At 40.9% G+C, this 21,862-nt stretch overlaps 1 protein-coding gene across 3 annotated transcripts in view; it reads right to left on the bottom strand.

Annotated features, from left to right (window-relative positions):
* The window catches only part of LOC149799970 (alpha-mannosidase 2x-like), an 89,105-nt gene extending 67,553 nt beyond the window's left edge, over positions 1-21,552 (bottom strand). For 2 of the 3 annotated variants that reach the window (XM_089959490.1, XM_089959491.1), the window contains exon 1: positions 21,445-21,552. The gene's annotated coding sequence lies outside the window, so the exon portion shown is untranslated. The remainder of the gene's footprint in view (positions 1-21,444) is intronic. The other variant, XM_089959492.1, reaches the window with a different exon arrangement.
* Positions 21,553-21,862: the final 310 nt, after the last annotated feature.

Below are 21,862 nucleotides of genomic sequence, written 5' to 3'. Positions count from 1 at the left end.
TTCTAGAAGAAGATGTCACAATTACTGCATATCGAAAGCGCCACCAGCAATTGGAGCCTTTCTTCAGAAAGGAAAGTAATCTGATATTCTGTTCCGATATTGAGGGCCTCATGAATGCTTTAAAAATCACTCATGACCCACAAGAATGGAGACTATTTGTGGACTCTTCGAAACTGAGTCTCAAGGCTGTGCTTTTGCACAATGGAAACATTCTTCCATCTATTCCAGTAGCGTATGCTGTCCACATGAAAGAGACATACGATAACTTAAGGCAGCTACTGAATTCCATTGAGTATAACAAGTACAGCTGGCACCTCTGTGGTGATTTGAAGGTAGTTGCCCTTTTAATGGGACTGCAGCAAGGATATACAAAATACATGTGTTTCTTATGCGAGTGGGATAGCCGAGCAAGGGAAATGCACTACATGAGGAAGGAATGGACTCACAGGCAGAATGTAGCCATTGGAGAGAAGAATATCCAACACCCAGCTCTGGTTGAGGCTCAGAAAATCTTGCTACCACCCCTTCACATCAAACTAGGTTTGATGAAGAACTTCGTGAAAGCCATTGACCGGACTTTGCCAGCATTCCGATACCTGCATGAAAAATTCCCTCGACTCAGCGAAGCAAAGATTAAAGAGGGAGTTTTTGTGGGTCCTCAGATTCGAGAGCTTTTCAAAGATGACCGGTTCAACAACTTGCTGGAAGGTGACGCGAAACAAGCATGGAATGCTTTTCGCCTAGTTTCTACAAACTTCCTCGGAAATGTTAGGGCAGAAAACTATAAGGAACTAGTAGAAGACATGTTGATGAAGTATAAGAAACTTGGCTGCAATATGTCTCTAAAGATTCACTTCCTTCATTCCCATTTGGATTTCTTTCCTAGCAACTGTGGTATTGTTAGTGATGAACACGGCGAACGTTTTCATCAAGATATCGCAACAATGGAACAAAGATACCAGGGAAAATGGTCCACTACAATGCTGGCTGACTACTGCTGGACACTCCTCAGAGATGCTCCCGAACAGCTGTACAAGAGACAGGCGAAGAAATCTAAGATGTAGTCAATGACTTGATTTTTTATAGGTAGGCTATTACAGTTGACCTTTTACTATTGGAATGCATTTCGTTATGTAAACATTAATTTCTTGCAGATTACAAAAAAACTAGAGCCAATTTTGCAATTTGACTGTCATATTCGTGTTCAGCACATAAAAATTGATAAGAATTGACTAATTTTATTTCAGTAACATGACTTTTGTAAAAATTTGTTGTCCAGTGTTATTATTGTAAAGAAAAAGGACATTGGTCTCCAGATTGCCCAAAAAATAAACAAGAGGAGTCAGAAGAAAAGAAGGATTCTTCAGAAGAAGAGAGGGATTCTTCGGAAGAAGAGAGGGATTCTTCAGAGGAAGAAGAGGAAGAAAGAAGACAATTCTATTTACAAGAGGCAAAGAAACAGGAGAAGAAGAAAAGAAGAAGGGAAGAAAATGAGGAAAAGACGGTGAAGAAATTTAAAAAACAGAGAGACTAAAGAAGGAGAAAGAAGAAGTCAATGAACTTTTTATTAAAGTGTTGTGTTGTGAATTGTGAATTGGATTGTAAAAAATGGAGAAAAGAATAAATGAATGATATAAGGTAAGTGTCTTTGAGTTTTGATTTTAAAATAAGAACGTACACTCACGCACTCATACACAAACACGTACTATAAGGGTAAAATGGGCTGTTGAATATTTTTTTTTGAGTTATTGGCAATTTGAAATTGTATATCTTTTCGAGAAATGTGGCTGGCCCTGAAAAGGGCCTTTTTTTATTTCGGTGCAGGGGTGAGTTTAACCAATCAACTTTAAGTGTCTTATGCCTTTGCCACGGCCAAGGCCTACTTCTGAACTGCGTAATGTTGATGATTGGGTTGAAATCACTAAGGGTGGTACGGTAGGCTTAGTCACAGGGTTAACGTGTTTAGCTCGGGAAGGTCGTATTCTCTTCGGTCGTGATAAAGAAGTCTGATACATTTGTTTCAGACTTCTTAACTCCGCTAAAATGTCCAACAGTACCGTGACCGTTTGATTTTCACCCTCTTGTTTCTTTGCTGCTACTTCTTCTTGCTGTTGTTGCTGTTGTTTTTTTCTTGCCTCTTCTTCTTGCTGCTGTAGGAGAAAAGCTTGTTCCGCTTCCTTTTGTCGTTGTATAAATTTCTCCAATTCTTCTTTCTGTCTCTGTCTAAAATTCTCCACTTGCGGTAATGAAGAAGGTAACGAAGGTTCCGGAACAAATTCTTGCGAGGAGAGAAAATCCACAAAATCCCAATTCACCTCTTCTGAAAGTAAGTCCGGGTTCCCTTGGGCGGTCTCCCTTGTTGGTGCACCCCATTGGATCGTTTTCTGAGTTTCCGTCATGTTGAATCACTGTCGCATAGATTGACTGCACACAAGCGCTAGCGAATCTATATTGACTACGTGACGTCACAGACTGCTCTCTTCGGATTGGATGCGGGCTGACTGAATTCTGTAACGCGTGTTCGGATTGGTGAATGAACTCAATCCGTTTCAATCCTTTCTGTCCCTATAAATAAGCGCAGTTCACTGCATTGATTCACCTATTCTCGGAGCCTCAACATGTGGACCGACGTTGAATCTTCAACCCTTGTGTCAACAATGATGTTCAGGACGGACATGCTCATGTATGTCCGATCCAAGTGGACCGTTGTCCACAGGACCAGCAGCAGCCTGTGGATAAGAAGAGTCTATATAGAGAGACAAGGTTGCCTCAAGAGGACTCTGATGGATGGCCCTGCTGTAAGACGAAGTTTGAGGACAAGAAGATGTCGCAAATGCCCTTTATGTTAAGGGCATATTAACATAAACCAAAGGCCCTTTTCAGGGCCAGCCATATATCTCGAAAAGAGATAGCCTTTCCATTGCCTACCCCCTTTTTTTTAAAAAAAAAAAAAATCCCATGTTCAATTTCCCTTGACGCTAATCAGACCCAAGATTTTTTCTCCATGTTAATTTCCCTTGTCGCTAATCGGACCCACGATTTTTCTCCATGTTAAATTTCCCTTGTCGCTAATCGGACCCAAGGGTTTTTTTTAATGCTAATTCCCATTGTCGCTAATCCGACCCCCTTCACTACTGCCATATTAGCATAATACAGACGCATGGAAGGTTAGATAATAAATTCACTCCAAATTTTAGTCTATTATTTAAATAGTTTATATATCGGGGCACGATAAATATTCTTTGAATCTGTTTGACAACTGTAATTTTCGATCCAAAAATGTGAGGACCCTATATCCACCAATATTTTAAACACAAAATTAAAACCATTCACATACTAACAATAAATTTGGGGTGGGGGATGTATAACGATAACCCAATTAATCGGTAAGTGTGTTATCATTAGTGAACTCCACAATCAAGTGCCCCTGGTAATATTGGATGGTTGCAAGTTTAATGTTGTTGGTAGGATTTGCATTAAACAGATTTGGGACGTCTATATGAGCATACGGATGCATGGAAGTTTAAATAACTACGTTACTCCATGTCATATTAGGGGCCGACCATATCATTTTCAGGGATTGGGGGTGGGTTACTGTGATTTTTTTCGGAGCCAGGGTGATTTGTTCTCTTTTCCATCAATATTATTTTTCAAAATAATAGTTCACGTAGTCTTTTTTCGTCCATAGATTTAAGCAAGAAATATATGTAAATCATATTGACAATTTGAAATTTGGTTACAATAACTTTCATTACTTTAACCCCAAACGTTTTTATAAAACAAAAGTTACAAAATTGATACATTGGCAGCACAGCATCGAACACCTGTGATTGGCAAGGAATGGGTGGTGGGGGGATTTTTAACTTCATTCTACTAGCCAGCACATACCAGTTGAGATTGTAATTTCTGCCATTCCCCTTTATTAACCAGATTTTCTAAAGCTTTATGTCGTGCTCAACGTTTGGGTTTAACGATTTCCGATTTAAGAAAAAAATATTTAGAATTTCCCTCTTTTCGATATATCAAATTTGGAATGTCTCTCCTTTTATGTAAATGTTAAAGCGTCGTGACCGCTATGATAGACGTAAAATATATTAAATGAACAGGTTAGTTGAAAAATTATACTAAATAATATTGACTAAATGATCCTGAAAGGAATTGAACTTAATTTTAATTTTAAGATTGATCTTTCTAATTTATATGTATTCGTTGTTTATATACATACTGCCCAATAAACGCATTCACTCTGAAGCAGACCGTAAGTTGATCTTTGGAATGGTCGCCAGCAGCAGAGGGGGCGAATCGGACATTTTGTCCAATCGTTATTTTGCTTAATTATTACTTTCTGCACTCAACGATCTAGTGTCGTCAGCGCCTGGTAAAAAAAAAACGACGACGTCGTTGGGGGATCGTCGCGTCGTCATTTGGTTTAATTAACACCTTCTGCGCGTCGATCCCCAGCGTCGTCAGCGTCCGGTAAGCACATCGACGACCGCGTCGATGTCATCGCCCCCTCTGCTGCTAAGTGGTTATTTACAATGATCTTACAAACAGAGTGATCACTAACTCCTCCTCTTGCAGATCAATTAGGTTATTTGACTGATCGGTAATTCTAAAATTAATTCTCGTTAAAAACCGATCATGGCATCGCATATAGACCGGATTAATCGGACTCTCAACGATTAAAAATCCCGGAGGGGCTGTTGGTGAAAACGAATAAAGGATATATCCCTGTTGAGCCTGATTTGATTGCTTGGTATCCACCTGGTAACTTCCTTCGATAGCATCACACACTAGATTAATCGCTATCACCGATGCAATATTTACGTTGTATGGAGCAATATGCCTACCACCATCTCCGTTATCGTGTCTGAGGATAGTTGATGGGGGGGTGTCAGCGGGTGGATTCTCAGGCCATCCTAGTATGGTTCTTATTGAACTGTTATAGATATCAACCATATACCCCGGTGTGCTTATTTCAATCGTCGACGATAACGTCGGTTCATGAACCGTAATAGCGATTTTTGATTCCTTTCCTGTGATCGATTTTATCCTGCGTTGAAATTCTTTATTGATTTGTTCTATTTGGTATGACCCAGTTGGTATTGTAACCTCCTCCCAGTCTGGGGTCCCATCGGGTTTATTTGTCCGTGCAAAAACCAGCGAGTTATTAGGTTGTTGTCCGTTAAATGCGTCCGCTCGAATATTAGGCCAACTGTGATATACTCGCAATTTTGCCAGCGCTATTTCCTTCACTGGAACCGGCGATGGGAAGTTCACACTAAATTCGGGTTTCGTTGACGTTATCGATATCATATTTGTTTGTACCGGAGTGGTGTTCTCCGCGATCCGCTGAAGTAATTGAAACCCTTCGGGGTTCAGCGACATTATTATTATTCGTTGTTTTTAGTGTCTAATTTTAACAACCGGGTGGTTTCGGCTTCCAGTTGAAAATCCTCGATTTTTGACATCGCGGAGCTATATAACTGGACCATCGTGGAGAATTCAACATCGGATACGAACAAATTATCAATCGATAACGAGATCAACCCGGATAATTTCGAGTATGCGTCGGATACTATTTGATGTTTTACTGTATACTCGTTGAGTTTTTTCTGAAAACACGATGATATCTTCCTAGTGATTGCGTTGGCGACTCCAGCAACTGTTGTCATCGCGGAGACAGCGATTGGAACAGCGATCGGGGTTATCGTGGTCATCGTGGATAAAATAACACCGGCGCCAGCTACTATACCCGATACCGAGTACACGACCGCGTCGATGGCGGTTATTTTTCGGCGGTATTTTTTTATTTTTGCACGGTATTGTTCGGAAAGCGTTTTCAAGTTCGCGGAAAATTCTTTTGCGGTATCGAATCGATATTGATGTGACGTCGGTGATACCTCTGATTCAATTTCCTTGGTGGTCATTTTTATTTTAAAAGAGCTAGTGTTTTTAATTACTTAGATTCGCTACAAATTCCACATACCATGTAATGTTTGCCCTGGTTAAATTTCCATCAACGGCATAAATTGTAAACGGTTCAGTTGCGTCCTTGTCTATAATTGTTGATATTGTATTGTTAAACCCGGATGAACTCGACGATAATATATTAAACTGCATCATTGAAACCAGTGTCAGTCGATAAATGCCCTTAACAGTTGCGGTGATATTTACTGTATTCTGTGTAAGAGTCCAATCGAATGATCCATGCCGAATTGTGTATACTGTGTTGATGATGTTCTCATGAGGGGTTTTTATTTTTTCGAGTTGCTCTGCCATTCTCGGTAGTCTGTCTTTAATCGCTTCAACATCAGTTATAACTATTCCTACTCCCCGCCAACTCGCGTCTATATTATTCTTGTTCGCTGCAACATTAGTTTTGATTATTTCTATTTCCCGTGTATTCTCGGTCATACTTTTTTTGTTCGCTGCAACATCAAGTTTGATTGTTTCTATTTCATATGTATGCACGTCTATACCTTTTTTGTTCGCTGCAACATCAGTTTTAATTAATCCTATTCCCCGCCAATACGCGTCTACATTTTTTTTGTTCGCTTCAACATCAGTTTTGATTGTTCCTATTTCCTGTGTATGCGCGTCCACACCCTTTTTGTTCGCTTCAATATCAGTTTTGATTGTTCCTATTTCCTGTGTATGCGCGCTCATATTATTTATGATCGTTGTAACATCAGTTTTGATTGTTTCTATTTTCCGTCCATGTGAGTCTACATTATTTATGATCGTTGCAACATTAGCGCCGATTATTCCTATTTCCCGTTCATGCACGTCTACACTCCTTTTGTTCGTTGCAACATCAGTTTTGATTGTTTCTATTCTCTGTCCATACGCAGTGATATCATTTATAGTTATTGTAATCTCATCCGGCTTGGTATTTTTTTTACCAAAGAATTTATCAAAGTTGTCATCGATCCTGTTAACATTTTTTCGTAACGAGGTAAATTGGCCCGGCAGCGTCATAAGATCCGAAATAGCATTTGTTATTATTATAAAATTCGGTTCGGTTGCCGTCGGGGGCCCCCGAAAAAAACTATCGACAATGTGTCGCACATTGTCGAAATTCGTTAGCGTCAACACGATCCGTTCTTCATACGATTTAATTTCACTAAGTAAACCTTTTAACGAATTTGACATGGTTATATAATTGTCGCCAAGTGTACTTATTTTTCCATTTATCGTCAAGATGGATTCACCCGGTTTGAGTCGTCCGTCGCTGGTATACAGCGCGATAGTGTCCTCGGCGGTATCACGCTGTCGTGTTAAAACATCATTCAGTGACACATTACTGGATTTCAATTTACCCTGGCGGTCTTGAAATACAACTATTTCATCTGGGTCAACACTGGTTAAATTCAACGTATCAGCGATTTCATCCTCAATTAGTTTTTTTATGTCATCGGTGGCGGGCGTTTCCGTGGGTTTTTTCAGCGCCGAAACCGGTCGTCCCCAAATATCAATCATTATTATTGTAAATGTTATTCTCTAAAATCCGTTGAGCTTCTACGACCCCACTAGTGTATTCGTTTACAACCACATGAGGTGGTTTTCGCGATGATGAAATCGCCGCAAGTACGTTCAATACCTCGCGGCCACATATCGGTGGGTCGCTTAATCGCTGTGTTGGCAGCGTGGAATAAAAAACCCGGGCTGAACACGCCCGGGCTGAACACGCCCGGATATACCGCATGAACTCTTTCGGCGGGGCTAACCCGTATGAATCAAAATAGACGATCGCACGCGGATCAATCGCGTATGCAACCCAATGAGTTCCCGCTCCGGAGGACCCATCGAGGTTAATTATACCGGTTTCAATATTCCTTGGTGCCGCCGGTAATTGATCCCTCATAAAAACACCTCTGAAGTTTTTTATCGCTAACGCGTCGGCGGCATCTATTAAATCAAAATTAGACATTGGAGTCATAGACTCAGGAGTCATTGACTCCCGAGTTAATAAACGGTTCCCGGTAGTCTTAGACCCTTTCCCGAGTACCATGAATACGGGGTTCCCGGTAGTCTTAGACCCTTTCCGGCTACGGGTCGTTTTTTTTTGTAGCCTTTCCCGGTTGCCTTCTTCAATGCCATTCCCGCCGCGGTACCAACGGCCCCCAACGCCGCCGCCTTAGCCACTGCTGGTGCGGCCGCGGCAATTAATGCCGGAATCGCAGCTAACAGCGGAAATATCCCACCGGTCTTTTCCATGTTTTTAATCGCTGCGGCTGAAAAATCTATTTGAACACCCTTTTTATTCTTCATCGCATTATTGAAATGTTTTATTTGACGCGCCGTCAACGATATCTTATGATTACCACCTGCCATCTGTGACGGCTTCAGCGTTATTGTGGTTCCGCATTGTTTAGCCGACTTTGATCGTAATTTCTTGACTTGACCATCAGTCAACTCTACACTGACGACACTATACGACATTTTATTGTAAACGCGTTTTGTGCTTTCAATTACATGTTTTCCACTGGCGCATCAACGATTCTCATTCGTCCGCCAGCACCTTCTAGCAGCATTGATTTATCGCTGAGGATGACAGCAATAGCTCTATAATTAGCAATAACGCCGCGAGTTACATTAGCTCGGAAGTGTATATCAACGACGGACTGTCTTGTTAAATCAAGATGTTCCAGCGAAAAGTAATAGATCGGATATAGTTCTTTGAAATCATATTGTGATATTTGCAAACCAGTGTCGACGTTTTGATCACGACTCATATATGACAGCAACCGATGGTACACACGTGCGACATGGTTTTGACCGTAATTAAGTTGTATATCCTCGGATGGTTCCTGCTGGCCGTTTATTCTCAGCGAGACGTCAGTAACGCCTAATCGATCAAATATCATATGGCTGAATAATTGATTATCAACTCTCGTCATATCCTGCAACGCAACAAATATATGACGCGGAGCCGAAATGCCTTGTTGTGATGCCAGGTTCCATGTGAATATACCATTGATATTTGATTGCTTAGTATCTGTTGTTGTTGTTAGCCAACTTAGTAATGATTTTCCTCCCTGCTCCATGAAGGATAGCAATTGTGCCTCTGTGGTAATGGATGGAGTCATTACTGGCATCCACAATAATATTTTAGTTAAAACGACTTTACCAGGGTCATTATTTGGATTTGCAGGATCCGCTGGAATTCTCCAAATTGCATTTCTATCATCACCTTTTCGCACAAGCACCACGGTATGCTTTGCTCCGTAGATAACTTTTCGCACGTTCCTACAAAATCCAAATATATGATGCAGTGGAATCGCGCATGAGAAAGATCTACGCGCCCCTGTTAACATTGATATGCGTGTTGCAGCTCCGATGTTAAAATTAGGATCGCTGTTTATAATCATATTCTCAACATCAGCATCATTGTTATTAGCATTATTTCTTGGTCGTCTTACCACAAATTGCGAGTTTCCAGCAGTGTTTCTAGTATCCTTTGCAAACATCATAGATGGACCCGCTGATCTTGTATAATCGTCTGAATATCTTGCTAGCCCGATTATTGTTGTAGCAACATCAACATCGCGTTCTATAGACTCGATCTCTCGCCCGTCAATGAGATATTTTGCGCTCTCAAACAGCGCCATTACGCCGTTATTGACTAAGCCAACTTTGGTACCATCTGGATACGGTGCTGGTACAGCAGGAGTATCGGCCTCTGTTACAAGTTCTCCTTCGATTTCAATAAACGCTTCACACGGTAAAAAATATTTACTGGTATCATGGACTTGAAGTTCAATTCGCGATCGTATGTCGGGTTGTACTGCATGATAGGAATAAAATTGATAATTACGGACAGAATCATCCTTGTGCACTGGTGCGTCCATATCAAACGCCGGGTCAGCTGTTCGTTTAAACATTTTATTTAATAATACGCTGATGCATCTAAATCATCGTCGTGGTTTTAAACCACTTCCCGCTATTATGTTTGCGATGTCATCTTGATTATTGTTTACCAACGACGCTAGTTTTTCTTCCACGGCGTTATTTATCACTTTACTGACATTTGCAGGCATCACTGTCGTTGATGGCATTACCGGTGGTTTCTGTTTTTTTCTCCTGAATTTCACCAATGACATTAGTTTGTCCCGCGCGGCTGAAAGCGCCTTTCCGGCAACGTCTCCAATAGCACTAATACCCTTATCACGAATAACATCAATAGCCTTCATTCCTAATTGTTTGGCTAACGGCGCTACTTTTGGAGCCATTCTTGTAAATAACCCCGCAATGGTGCTACCGAGACCATCTCCATAGTACGCGCGGTAAACAGGCAATCGCGAGTTTACCACGTAGACGAGTACTGGTTTATTGTGGTTGTAGTGTATGATCATCCTTATTAAAAACACTAGTTTTCCAATTAATCATCCACGAGTTCGTCTATGAGCGTTCGATATGCATTAATGTCCATAATACCGCCTGCAAATAAACGCTTGCAAATATCAGCGGCCTCATTGATTATTTCCGGAGAGTTATTTCCGGCTCGTTTTCCTCCAATTAGTACCTCTAGCCGTGATATATCACTGAGAACACTACCAGGACAGGTAACGCCGTAGGATTCTTTACCAACAGAGTATCCTTTTCCTTTTTTTGGTGTTATACTCTTAACTTCCTTGTGGAATGCGTCGTAATCGGATTTACTACGATGTGGTAATGCATCTTTATGTTTACTCGCTAAATACACTATTCTTGCCCAGTCTTTTAACGACTTTATATTTTTCTCGTAACCGCTATTGATATGCTTCTTATCTCGTATGCTCTTAGCAAAATTGTTGGCAGCAAAATTAATTAATTCTTCCCTGTTGCTGAAGCCTCTAATTTGATCTATTGTGCTCTTCTTGAGTACAATACGGGGTATATTCCCCTCTTTTTCTTCCGGTATTTCTTCTTCTGGTATTTCTTCTTCTGGTATTTCTTCTTCTGGTTCTTTCGCAGTAGCGCCTAGTTCTTCCTCGTCGGCCATTGTAACATAAGGTTCTTGTGGTTCGGTTATAGCGAGTGGTGGTGGCCTCCGTGTTGTAGCAGCCGCTATTTTCGCAGGGAGTGTTTCTAAAGACCTTTTTGTTTGTTTTGTCTCTGCCGCTATCTTTTCAAGCGCATCGAGGACGGGCACAGTTGCCGCCGTAACATCTTTGGTCGCTTTAGTTACCGGGGCAAAGAGTTGTTCGCTTCCAACAGTAAAATCGGTTTGTAGTTGCTGCCGCGTTTGAAGTTGTTCTCGGACCCTGTCCCGTAACGGTATGAACTTTTTAAGCGCCGCTAGCCGCTCTCTGGCTAGCCGAGTAGTGAGTGATTCACCTACCATTATTGCAATTGCGAAGCAATTTCTAATTTCCCGCCCAGTGCGTCATCGGAGGCTCCGTCTATAATCCTTCTAATGTTTTTGATCTTACTAGAAATCTCCCGGCGTCGTTCATAAACACGTCCGAGTTTTTTTCGTATTATTTCAACGGCAGTGAATAGTCCAATGAATGCATTTGCGTCATTGTGGTACAAGTTTTCATTGATCGTATGTTGTAATCGTTTTATGAAAAAATACTCGCGGGCCAGGGTAAAACGCCCCCGTTTCGACTGTTCGTTAATAATCTCATAATCGGATAATATTTTTTCACTGTCGAGACCATCAGATAATTCAATTCCTTGATTTTTTAATTTTGAAATCTCGGCTAATATATTATTGATGTCTTCGATATTCATTATTCTTATAAAACATCTTGTTTTTAAATAAAAAGAAAAATGAAACCCCGTGTATCAATCCCGAAGGTGTTTAATAATTCGTTAGACGTGACCTCGTCAGCGCCATAGGCGCCGGTGACTTCATCACTCGCTGATTTCTGTTATATATGAAAATCGAATTCTATGCCCGGTCTTTTTTGAGATCGCTGAATTCTGTATTCCTTCTGCAACAAATCGTATTGAGGCGATATAAATGTCAAAATATTTTCCTGCCTCATTCATCGACTGAAATATTTTTTCCTCGTGAGTTGTTGTATCAAATGACTTTACGGGTTTTGCTTTCTTTGGGTATTTACCGGTTTGGCCTTTTTTGGTATTCTGACTTTGCGAGATAGCTTGCAAGTTTGTAAGAGAATTATCAGTCTTATTATTATTAATATGATCAATCACAAGCCCATTTTCGATTAATCCGTTGAATGCTTCAAATACAATCCTGTGAACATAATACTTCTTTTTTCCGGCACCAAACATCAAATACCCCTGATTACTTACGGTACCAACCGGCTTCTTCAGTTTGCGGTTTCTAACAATGCCGTCGCGAGATGCCTCGTAACTGACGAGCACAGGATGCGGCTGAAATTCTTGGTCCATTTGTATAATAATACTATTTGTCTAATTTATTATTTGGTTTAATTATGAATCTTTCAACGTAGTCTTGGGGGGTTTTGATGACGAAGTCTGCGGTAGGGTCAATGACGGCGTTTTTAATTCGCTTGTCATAATAGCGTTTTAGTTCCCTGTATCGCTTTCCGCCACAATTAATACACAACTGCGATTTTCCTCTTACACCGACGTGACAAACCAAGCACGGGAGGGGGCCAAGAGAACCATTACGAACGCTTTGTAAATGATACCCGCAGAATTCACCTCTACATGATTTATTGCACGGGGTTGTCGACCCAATCATCAACCATTTGCAGTGATTCATTATACTATATTCTTTCATTTAAATACTTGTTTTAATTATATGGATGAGTTTGAGAGATTGGCAGCAATTAAGCCCTGGAAAAATATTAAATTCAATCTCGATAGAGTCCTCAAGGACACACCAAAAGCGTTAATAAACGATAAAACCCTGTTGAATAAAATACGCGATTGTATTAATGAATTCAAGCGTGATGGTGCATCTCATAGTTGGTCAACATTTCGAATTGATGGTGTTGTTGATGCTACCATGAACGACAACCGCGCAGCAACGATAATATCACAACTTGACGGTAAAAAGTATTTCTTCAGAGTAAAATTCATTATCCGGGTGAAATCAGGCGATTGGATCATACGTGATAAATTTGAACCGGTTCTCAGCGACAAGAAAACAGTCATTGTCAGCCGCGACTCCAAGCCGGGACTGTTAACCGGAATTGACAGACCATACTATGAACGAGCGTATCCTGAAACAGCAGTTGTTTATGGAATATATCCGTTAAATAAGAAACCTGATATCGGAAAACTTAAACCAATGAAACAGTCAACGGGGATAAATTGTGTAGCAGAACGAGTAATAGAGCATTTTACAAATGCGTGTCGAGGAAACAAATTGACTGATTTACGACGTAGCAAAATCAACCAGTGGGAACTAACCGTAAAAGAGCGTGGAGCAACCATCAGCGACATAGCGAGATTAGAAACATCGCTGAGATTTCCAATAACCGTTACAACGATAACCGGTGAAGTATTATACGAATCGAAGTATAAATCGAAGGGAGCCCCAATCAAAATTATTGATCATAACGAACACGCATGGACGCCCGCGATCACAATATTTCCACGGGATAGAACAGTAAAGTATATACCCGAAGAATTTTTAGGAGAAGAATTCTCCCGGGATGGTTTTCTCGCGGAGAGGAAACTATTTGATGCTATTGCTTGTTTGTGTAAAAACGACCCTGTATCAGTGTGGTTACTTCGCAGCGCTGAAAACGATGCGGATACCTTTGATCAGTTTGTAAGACCAAACGGTGAATTATACCGCACTGAAGCGTTTCACAACAAGATGAAAAAAACTGCCATAGAATTTGAGGAGCATGATGAACAACTGCTAACAAATTGTTTTACGATTCCATCGGTTGTAGCTCATGTTGCAGCAAGGAAAAATGCGTGGAGACCAACGCGCAAGGAATTTTTACCAGATGTACAATCCAGTTGTTTGGAATACTATCACGGTGGACTATGGAACACTGAATACAACCGCGACGCTATGATCTCGGTTGATATGGTTGCCTGTTATCCAGCGAGTTTTCTCGGGTATGGATCCGCCGCTGAGTATTTCAAACGATTTGGACACCCCAGACATGAAATGACTCGTGTTGCTATTAATGGACCACTGCCTGATTTTGATTTAACCGGATTCGCTCGCATAGTATCATTTGAATTCGCGGCAGGACTCCATCGCTGTTGCTATATTTGGATCGGTAGACACATAGCTGAAAAGAAGTGGTTGCCAATAGCGCTGCTACGGTATATGATTGATTGTAGCATGCTAGTTTCGTTGATTGTCAGTGACGCGATTATATCATACCGGGCGCAGACTGAAGTCTGGTTACCAGAACCAGAGCGTCTAGATAGCATAATTGATGAATCCAGAAAACACATTGATGCCGACGAGGAATATATCATCGAATGGTCCAGGAGGATATTCAACCAACGAAACCACGAGGCAAAAGATCTCGGTAGAAGAATAATTGGTAAGTTTACACAAGGTGGAAAAAACTGCGATTACAAACGATATTGCTCACGGCTGATTATAGATGACGCAGAATATGATTTCGTAATCAAGGACGCAGTGGCGAAAAATAGATACGTGAACTGCAAAACAGCTTTCTTGTCCAATGGAACAAAGTTGGGTACAGTTGTTTCCTACAGCGATGGAGACAGCCCGGCATACCCGCATTTGAGGGCGTCTATGCTGGGTTATGCCGCTATTAATTTATTCTCGATGATAAATAGATTTCCTGACACCGCGGTTAGAGTAGCCGTTGATTCATTTTATATAGACGTAGCGTATAAGGGAAACGTAGCCGAGTTTACTAGTCCGGACGAGAGTTGGGGTACATGGAGAATTAAAAATGAAATACGACGCGATTATTCCCCGTCAGCAAATGTCATCGTTGAGAACAATTACCTACGCGGTGATAAATTGTCAGAATGGTCTAATGCACCATCGTGTTCTGATCCAATTTGTAGACACAAAACAGTTTATTTAAGCGGCTGTGGCGGGTCAGGAAAGACGACTCGGGCAATTGAATTATTTCGAACGCGGGCAAGTATAATCGTGCTTACACCGACCCATAGACTAGCGCGAGAGATAAAACAACGAAATGTTGACGCCGTTACTTATCACAGCTTTTTTCGATACAGCGGCGGCGAGTGGACTCCTGATCGAATGGGTGAAAAATTTATTCCCGACATTATCATCTGGGATGAGATATGTACTGTTTCGTTAGATACTTTACAAATGTTTCTTGAGTGGTTGCTGCGCGCGAATACAGCGGTAATCATGTGTGGGGACCATGGCCAACCACCACCATTTGTCGGCGAGGGTCCACATGATTGGTTAAAGGGTTTTGTGGACTATTATGAAGAAACCGATACTGATTACCGAGCACTTGATGAACAACTGCGCGAGGTTAAAAAACTAATCAGATTACAGCCGGATAGAATTCAATGTGAAATAATCCGCGAGGTGATTCCGGAAACGCCGTTAAATGAATTCTGGGAAACATGGAGACCAAACGATTTAATTGTAGCGAGCAGAAAGATAGTCAGAGACACACTTCAGCGGAGGTTGTTTGCGTTGCATAAGGAAAGGTTTCCAACGCGCCCAGTGCCGTTGTGTTATAGACCCGCTGACACACGGCGGCAGAACATTGAAGTTGAAATCCCGGGCCCGACAGCGTCAGGGACAAAAAAACAAATTCTTGTGCTGAATGATATTGTGCTCGTTGATATCAGCGTCGTCGAGGACGCGCTACGTGCTGATAAATCCCCGTGGACGCTAGGATACGCAACAACAATACATTCCTCGCAGGGACTAACCATCACGGACACAATTGTTTGGATGGTTGATAATCGCATCGAATGGTCGAATCTAGTCTATCTTGCAGTGTCCCGAGTACGAAGGATAAATCAGCTTCGAAGAATTGTTGTTGACGGAGCCGGTGACGGAGTCACTGACGAAGCCGGCGACAAAGTCACCATCGATGCAAGCGTCATTGATAGAAAACTCTCGGGTTACCGCCAACAGGATAAAAAAAAACAGCGGCGTTTTGATATTGATGCCGAATTAATAATCTCGCTACGACAACAACAGAATAATCACTGCGCGAGTTGCAATTGTATAATGAGTTGGCGTTATTCGGATAAAGACACTCGCCAATTTACCGTGGATAGGATCGATAACAGTCTCGGTCATGTCAAAAACAATGTGAGGTTGACCTGTCTTGAGTGCAATAGACGCAACGGCGCTAGTTAAGACCACGTGGGGGCAATTGAGTATCGTTAGGTATCACTTGTAGTTGCTCGCGTGTAAATCCGCGCTGAGGAGCAGTTGAATCCAGTCTGTAGATCGGTGGTCTACCAGTTGATCGTGTTATCGTTGATATGTTATGTGTGGTAACACTCCAAATAGGATCGGTAGCCCTTTTTTTACCGCCTTCAAGCTCTCCTGGTTCATATAGATATCTCACGGTAACATCGCCGAGAATCGGCTTGGAAACGCTATCTAGTTTTAATTTTCCGGGTATATACTCGTATTTAATCGCGTCGCTGGGCTTCATGTTGATTGCTCGGGTAATCTCGTTATTTAACGCTGCAATTACACCTGGCAACCTTTTAACCCATTCACGAGATCGTTTTTCTTGGATGAATTCCTTCGCGTATTGATATCCAAATAACCGTTCAGCGAGAGTCCGATTGAATCGTTCAACAATTGCCTGATCACGATGTAGCGCAGTATGACCTCGTCGTATCGCGACGCTATGATGTTTCAGCGTTGATAAAACAGCGCCGCGAAATTCACTACCGGGATCAACTTGTAATAGATTTGGCCAGCGCAGAGGGCCTCTTCGATAAATTCTTTCAAACGCAGCGGCTACTTCAGTTGCCGACTTTGTTTTTAACGGCTCCGCTTGTTTGTATCGACTCGCAACATCAACTACGGTTAGCGCGTATTTGTAACCGTTGTCATGCGGCAGAAATAGTATATCAGCCTGATGAACTTCATTAGGTACGCTGACATCAAAGCGCGAGAAGTTGATTTGTTTAGGCGGTGGTAGATAGATTTGCCATATAGCCTGTTTGGATAACCAATTAGCCGCAGTGGTCTTTGTTACCTTTGCAGCGCTTGCAAGCTTACCAATTGCGGCCTTCCCCTTCCAGTATCCTCTCGGAGAATAATAGATGGAATCCATCGTTTTTCTTGGATGATTGTTATTAATTACCAGCGCCAATCATTAATTTACCTTTCATAGCCGATTTTACCAACCATGAGGCCAATTTTTCTTTGACGGATTTATCAGGAATAGCATTTAGCGCGTGAATTAATTTTACATCCGCGATATGACGCTGTTGCAGATCGCTACTTTTGTAAGCAACATCATGAGCATGACACGCCTTATCAATAGCATTTATCGGATACTCACCTGGATTGGGCTGATCCTGAGCATCGAGTCTAATATCTAATCGTGTTCCGGGGCCACAGTAGTTATATCCTGGGAGGTGTTTTTCTCCTGGATACTTTGCCCACGGTGTTCCGGGGAGTTTTGCCAATTTGGCTGCGATGTCACCTCCTCGCTTTTTTTTAAAACATCTCCGGGTCTAATAGAAATAAATCTAAATTTCTTTGTACCGCATTGTACACACTTACCAGTAAGCGCCGATCTGTTATTTCTTGTCGTAACGGTTGTCATATCATTTGTGCCAGTACGCACTCTACACTTCACACAATATAGATCCATAATTTATGTATAGAGATATGAATATAATTGATTTTTCGGCGACTAAAACAAGAGAACCAGTTAAGCATGTTGCAGCGTTACCAAACTCGATCCGGATGATTATCATCGGACCATCTGGATCCGGCAAGACGCAATTGTTACTCAATTTAATAATGAGATGGATGAAGTGGGATAAGTTGTATTTGGTTGCTCCTAGCGTAGATGATCAACGATGCTACGAGGTGTTGAAAGATTTCAACGAGAATGCATCAGCGATCGCTAAAAAGAATGTTATTGAGTTTATTACGGATATCAATGATGCACCGGGTATTGATGATATTGATGGCGACGTTAACAATCTAGTCGTGTACGATGATGTTATGTTAGACAATCAAAAGAACCCAGCTAGGATATTTTCCAGAGGCAGGCATAAAAACACTGACGTGATATATGTCACTCAACGATACACTCAGATTCCAAAAGTAATCAGAGATAACTGCAATATTCTTGCTGTATTCAACGGCGTTGATACACACACGCTACGAAATATTTGGCAGACATGGTGCGGCGGTGACATGGACTTTAATGTTTTTCGAAACTTTTTTAGTCATGCTCAGTCGACCCCACATGGATTCATAACGATAAATTTACATGATCCTCGGACACGATATCGTATCGGACTTGACCAAATATTCGGTTAGTTGTAAATAATTTTCATTGTAAATAACCACTTAGCAGCAGAGGGGGCGATGACATCGACGCGGTCGTCGATGTGCTTACCGGACGCTGACGACGCTGGGGATCGACGCGCAGAAGGTGTTAATTAAACCAAATGACGACGCGACGATCCCCCAACGACGTCGTCGTTTTTTTTTTACCAGGCGCTGACGACACTAGATCGTTGAGTGCAGAAAGTAATAATTAAGCAAAATAACGATTGGACAAAATGTCCGATTCGCCCCCTCTGCTGCTTCGCCTGTGTGTGGAAGACACGAAGCAACGGATAAACCTTTTGCAAAATAGGCCCTTCAGAATCAGTAAGGTTGCTTAAATGGTAATGGTTTAAATGTGTGGAGTGTCTTCTTTACAGTGGTGTACATTACGAGTTACTGAATGCGCAGATAGTATTAGAAAATTCCATCGGAGTCATCGAAGGTTCAGATTGTGACCGGCGAAGGTTAGTTACCTTGTGTTAATTGGTGAGTGTACACATGATTAGTTTACCCCGGAATTAAGTGACTGTGCTGCCATATGGTTCAAACACATAGGCCATGTTCCGATCGGACAATATTTGATTAGATTTACTGCATGTGGTCGCTTAAAATATATTAAAAAAGATATGAATAGCATATTACTAACCACTTCCATTTTAAGAGAAGAGGGATTTAGGGAAATGTAAATGTCTTCAAATCCTTTTAATTATTCTTAGTTTAATCAGTAATTTGACCAAACGTGCGTTACGACCTGTATCCCACTCTCACGAGGTTTGTCATGTAATCTTTTTTTTGATTTCCAAAAAACCTTATTAAAACAATTATAAAGTCGAACAGATTAAATACTCACTTTTGTATAGCTTATCTTGGGCTGAAAGATGGCGTTAAACCCAACAACAACAACAAGAACAATCCATCCATCCGGTGTCATCCCTGCCTACCAGCCTACCTATGTACCTACATATATACATAGATGAGTTTAGTGAATGTATGCTGAGTTCCCTTCTGCAAGCAGCCAAGCACCTGAACCCCTCCTGTATACATCCATGTTACTATTTCAAAATTCGGTGCTCATGTCTCGATTCGATTTGACTGCTGTTGTGACCACATACATCTTTTATTATATGCGAGAGCCTGGTAACACCACTCTGGCGTAGATATTCGTCGACACGTGGAACATAATTATCATCAAAATGCATCCGCTGTTAATTGTCCAATAGCTGTTACACAGAAAAGTACGTCCTTGTTGAATAACAGTCCTTTATTTTCTTAGCTGAGTCAATGTTGGTTTAAAATATTGGATGGCAAATGCAACTGGGGTAAATAAACCGGTGAATTCTACTTAGCCATTTTAAAAAATATCCTGGAGTGCTTTTGCATCTGGTGATGCAGACAACGCTTCGGCGCTTTCACGTACTAATGATATGACACTGAGCTGGCCTCGTATAAGTACATCAGGGTGTTCCAACGATCACGGTCTATTTGATGCTTAACTTTATTATCCTTTATTGTATGCGAGGGCCTGGTAACACCACTCTGACGTAGATATTCGTCGACACGTGGAACATAATTATGATCAAAATGCATCCGCTGTTAATTGATATAGCACCCCATGGGTAAATTCCGCAAGCACAACACCACGGTCAGAATCCATTATTATATAAAAATGACATAATTTAATCTTAAACAGAAACGCCAAAGAACGTTAAATAGTCGTATGGATGGACGTGCATTTCTTCAAACCGAATTTTATCTTTGGCTATCAATGACATTGATGTCGTATATACAAAAGATTTTGGAGCACCGGTGTCGGGTTCGTAACGTATTAATAGTCGTTCGCCGGGCTGATTATTGTTACTTGACTTCATCCACTACAATAACCAGATATAATAAACAAATACGATCCAGACTCGCGCGCTGTTAAGGTGCTAGAATTAGGATCGTCAAAACCATTTACATCACCAAAAATAATTTGACCATTTATTATTTTATTACGATGAAGTACTATATTTCCTTTTCTGATCTGTAATGTGTATACTGTAGATGAACTTACCACACGTGGTGATGCGGGAACGTAAGCAATTTCTTCTTTTGGATGTATTGTCTTTATGGAATATTAGCATCATCAAAATACTTTTTGATGAACTCAAATAAAACGCTGCTGTCTCTGCTTTTAGCGTTTTCAGTGACTTCAGCCACGTTCTTTGCCACAGCGCCTTTTGAGCTTGACAATTATTTATTGAATGCCTACGTTTGATGTTTTAGGTTTGCCAGTTTCATCCTCACAAATCACAAGTTCACCAGGATAAGCACCAACAACAACACCAGTAGTAAACTTATTGGTAAGTATGCTCATATCCACATCAGCACCGTGTAGTCGAGAATATTAATAATGTCTTACGTACTTTAATGTGAAATCAGTAAGTGCTTGCGGTATTGGTGAACGCACCAGTGCACACAACGCTTCAATAACAAGATGAATGCATATGGTAATGTCTGAACAACGCCAGGTGTTTCAGTGAAAAGTAAAAAAATGGGTACATTGTCATGAAGTCATGTTGGGAAATCTGCAAACCAGTGTCTATGTTTCAATATGTTCGTTATCTATTGCGCGTAAAATGCAACAGTAAATTATATATTTTAGGTCTTACAATTACATTGTATCTTTTTAAGTTAATAATTTTTTTTTCTTCTCACTTTTTACTTGCTTTACGTGGTATTTTGTTTATACTACACCCACCCACCATATGATGACAACTTTTAGCTCATAATTTAAAATAGTGGATATGGTCCGTTTCCGGTCTGAAAACAAATAAAATAAAATTACTTGTTTTACTGGTAAACCAGTTACTACGTGACGGTTTGAGAAACAATTGGGATATCATGTTTGAACTTTCAACAAAAAAAGACACTTAAGATAATAGGCTGTATCTGTATTGACATTTAAGGATCGTAAAAGAGGACATGCCAGGGGGAAGTGAAGACGTATGGCAATTCTAATAAACAATAAAGATTTTAAATTTATTGAAGCTACTTACTCATTCGGAGTGCTTCTGCTCACACACTGCACTTATAAAATTTCTCCTACGATTCGCAATTGTCAACGTCTGAAGAAATGTTCAAACATGCAGTCGTCTTTTATCCCAAGACAGTTTGCCTTTAGATAAGATTTCGACATACTAAGCTATATGTATAAATTTTGAGATAAGTATTACTTCCGCATGGTTCAGACACTTGAGGCCATGTTCCGATCGGATAATATTTGATTAGATTCACTGCATGTGGTCGCTAAAAATCGAATTAAAAAAGAAATGAATATCATACTATAAACCGCTACCAGTGGCAGAGAAGAGGGACTGAGGGATGTATAAATAACTTCACATCGTTTTAATGATTCTTCGTTTAATCAGTAATTTGACCAAACGAGCGTTACGAGCCCCACTACCTGTATCCCAC

This window comes from Sinohyriopsis cumingii, chromosome 5 (genome assembly GCF_028554795.1).
Source record: "Sinohyriopsis cumingii isolate HCF-2022 chromosome 5, ASM2855479v2, whole genome shotgun sequence".
Taxonomy (NCBI): Eukaryota; Metazoa; Mollusca; class Bivalvia; order Unionida; family Unionidae; genus Sinohyriopsis; species Sinohyriopsis cumingii.
Note: the sequence above shows the minus strand (reverse complement) of the source record. Positions and strands in the feature narration are given on the sequence as shown.